Consider the following 4196-nt stretch of genomic DNA (forward strand, 5'->3'; position numbering starts at 1 on the left):
AATCTGTCGTGGAATAATAAAAAATAAAACACAAATTCATCTTAATTCTTCTATAAATAGGTTATAGTCCGAAGAATTTGAGAATATGGCCTAAGTGGTTCCGGAGTTATTCCGATTGTCTTGGGGTCTATCACTGACGTGAATGGCGCTGGAGTACACTTTACTGAAAACAGACCACTATTTTGACTATTTTGACAATTTTTTCGTAAAAAAAATGTCAAACAATTATTTTGTCATCAAGTTTTTAAAACATTTAAATAACAAAGTAAATTTACATAATTTATCAGCAAAATTTAAGGCCAAAACTAGAATTGCACAATCTATTAAGATACCGCGGGGCAAGTGTGTAAATGGGGTAAAGTGAAAATAATTTGTATATTTTTAGCTGAAATAAGGTGAATTAAACGGTTTTTGAACTCATGCGTAAATTATTGAAGGCCATCCAAAACATTACGATAGGTAAGAGATTCCTGAGATTTTTTCAACCCATTATTAAATAAAACGAGCAAAAGATTGTTAAAGCGAAGTAGGCCGTCATTGATATTTGTACGCGTCGCTTGATGATTGTTGCTAATTCATTCTCACGATATCGAATGCAGAAGAAAAATCAGTTGGTTCTGCACTAAAACAGCTGAAAAAGTATCAGCATAACCTTTATGCATGTAAGCGGCGTACAGTGATACTTTTTCAAGTCATAATATAAACTTATTCCAAGGCTGGGAGTTTTATCACTTTTGAAAAGCTCTGAAAGGTCATCATAGTTGCCAAACGAATGACGGGCTACTTAGCCTCAAACCTGTAAAATTTACTACAGGCAAACAGGACGTCACCACTCTCATCGATGTTCATCGGACCAACTTTTTTTAATCTATCGATTCAAATAATGGTTATAGGGTTGTCCCATAAAGTATGGGGCAACGACTTTTGATCATTGAAAATTCATTAGTACTTTATCCAAACAATGCTACATGTGTTTATATTTTCTGTTAATTTTGCTATAAGCTATTTCAACCATCATCTGTGATAAAATTTGTTTAAATTAATAAGCGTTTACATTGAACATTTTGATTTTTAGAAAATCAATTCATATTGCGTCAGCACAGACCCTACATTTTGTTTTTGTTGAAAAATAACTAGGGAGACTTACGGCTTCGGCACCATTCGACTATTATCGGCAACCAAATTTCAAACGCCAAATACACAGTATTTTTCTATCAAAACATATCAGTGGAAACATTAAGATGATTCTTTGTTCTGCCCGCTTCCCGCTGGCGAGATTTCCGAGACTAAACAAACGATATCGCCGGAGATGTCATCAATTCAAATGAGCACGCCTCAAAATGCGACTGATTTGCCGAAGCGATTCACCAGCATTGTTATGGGAAAGTTGCCGAAGAGAGTGGAGGCTGCCGACAATAGTCACACTGACAAGGGATGTTCGCAGCGTTATAAAACGTTCCAAAAGCATTTTGACAAGTCTGTCGGAGTTAATCGATAGAGGATTGAGCAACGCATAAATGTAAAAAGACAAACACGGAATTTGTCTGCTGTTGTCCTAGAGAATTACAAAAGAAGCACGGCATCGGCTTAAGCTGCCGAGAATACGTAACTAGTAGAATATGTTTTTATCAAAATCTTTCACCGTGGTGAGTTTCAAGTAACATTGTATCAAGGATGTTTTTACATAAATTTTTATTTGAAATTTTGTTTGGCTTGTTAGAGAACACTTGGAAAAATGGTAAAATTCGAGAAATCTCGTATTTTTCTCTCCACATAAGACAACATTACGAAGTTATAACTCTTCAGGTGTTTTAAATAGTAATAAAAATAATACATTTTAGCATCTACGAAAGGTTAATCCATATTCTTTTGGATGGTTAACTTTAATTTTTTGTTTTATGCATGTTTTTACGTAAATATAAGGATTTGTTTTTTTGACCATTTTCAAATCGACCACGGCTGGAATTGAATTTTTAGTTCTAATACAAATTTTATATGCTTGAGTATAAAATTTCAATTTTAATAAGTGATAGTCCGATCAATTATCGTATCGTCTCTGATAAATATATTTTTTCAGAAATTTTATTATGCACACTTTCTGACATATATCAACATTTTGTAAAAACAAAGTCGCTCAAAAATAACGCGGTTTGTGCAAGACTGATAATGAGATGTTTCAAAGAAATGTTACCAAATAACACATAAATAATTTAATTATTCATTTAAAAAATCGCAATCTACTTCTCGTTGGGTACAGTAATCAAATGTGTAAAAATCAGAATTTTTATCTTTCACTAGTCTTTGAATGGCAGTATGGTGAAGTCGTGCCCCATACTTTCTGGGACAACCCTATAGGTGGCCAATCCACTATCAGCCAGCGCTTCGCTTAGTTTTTGTTCGTGTTTGACGTTTACCACACTACCGCACCTGTTAGGGTCATCCAAAAATGACGTCCATTCATTTTGGGGAGGGGGGGTCTTATGAAGTTGTGACAGTGCATGTATTAGGTATTGGAAAAAAGCGTGACAGAGTGGGGAGGGGTGGTCTACAAATCCCGAAAAATGATGGACGCCCATATTTTAATCGTCCCTTAGCCCATCGGTCAAACACAGTAATTATACACGGAGAATATGTTTACCTAATTTTTGAGTTTACTTTACCCAAAATTAAGTATATCGATTATAGTTTCAACCCAAAATCTCTCGGTTTTCTCTTTCTCCCACACGAATGTTGTCAAAAAATAGAGAGAGCTACATCTACCTAATGGGGGTACTTTGGCCCAATAAGCCAAATTTGGGTAAATGCAATTTTTCTTATGCTTGAGTCGAAAGAACTCAATTTTGCGTTATATCAACCAAAAAATTGAGTATACTTTTATAATGGAATTAAAGCCAAACTACCTAGTGGGGACCTTGGAAATTTAGCCAAAATTGAGTTATTGGGCTCAACTATGGGATTGCGTAGAAACAACCCAAAATTGAGTTGAATTCCGTTTCCGTGTAGCATTGCACAATGGACCGAATCGACAATTTAGCCGGAAAAAAGTGTTTTCTCTGTTCTCGTCGATTTTAGACGTTCGATTCTCTGAAGAAAGTTATTCGTAATTGAATTTTGCATCTTTTAAGAAAAAAGTTAAGGCCCAGATAGCCGTAGCGGAAACGCGCAGCTATTCAGCAAGACCAACTGAGGGTCGTGGTTCGAATCCCACCGGTCGAGGATCTTTCGGGTTGGAAATTTCTCGACTTCCCTGGGCATAGAGTATCTTCGTACCTGCCACACGATATACACATGCAAAAATGGTCATTGGCATAGTAAGCTCTATAATAACTGTGGAAGTGCTCATAAGAACACTAAGCTGAGAAGCAGGCTCTGTCCCAGTGGGGACGTAACGCCAAAAAGAAGAAGAAGAAAAAAGTTGAATAGGGTGGCCCTCATTTAAGTTAAAATTGTGATTCAAACTTTTTTGTTTGATGAAATTTATGGCTGCGCTCTTCTGAAAACTTTTAGAAAATGTTATTTTGAACAACTTTGTCGAAGACACTTTTGATCTAACTCTTCATTTGAGCTAAGTAAATTGATTTTGAAAGTTTTAACTTAGGGTGGACCCAAAAAATCAGTTATTTTGATCTAACTTTTTTATTTTCAGTTTTACGTGAATGTGGTCTTCAGAAGAGTTGCAGAGGAAGTAAAGATACACATTTTTGCTAAACATCGCAAGCTTGTAACTCTTGTGATTTTGAAGTTATAAGCAAATTTAAGTGAAAAACTATGCAATCTTCAGATGCCCATAACTCATGGAGTTGGTTCGATAAAATTTTTTCTTTTAGTGGCATTAGAAGGCCATACAATAGGCAAAATTTGCTGCAAAAACTGGGAGAACGTAATTTTTGTAAAATTGAGAAAATTCGCTTCAAAAAAAAAAAAACACTTAAAAAGCTCAAAATTTGCTTGTATCTCACAAGATTTTAAAGTTAACGGCATGCTTTCTTCAGCAAAGTTGTAGAATTTAACTAGATCTACAACTTTTTCATATCAAACTTTATGGAGAAATGTGAAACAAAAACTTGAATGCACATGAAAAGCACTTTTAATTAATTTATCAGTAGATCAACACTAATGCTCACATTTTGATATTCTCATTTCATCATGGTCCTCAATGCTCGAGCAGAGACGAACATCCTGGAGATGGAAACAAT

Source organism: Aedes aegypti, unplaced genomic scaffold (assembly GCF_002204515.2).
Source record: "Aedes aegypti strain LVP_AGWG unplaced genomic scaffold, AaegL5.0 Primary Assembly AGWG_AaegL5_hic_scaff_1880_PBJ_arrow, whole genome shotgun sequence".
NCBI lineage: Eukaryota > Metazoa > Arthropoda > Insecta > Diptera > Culicidae > Aedes > Aedes aegypti.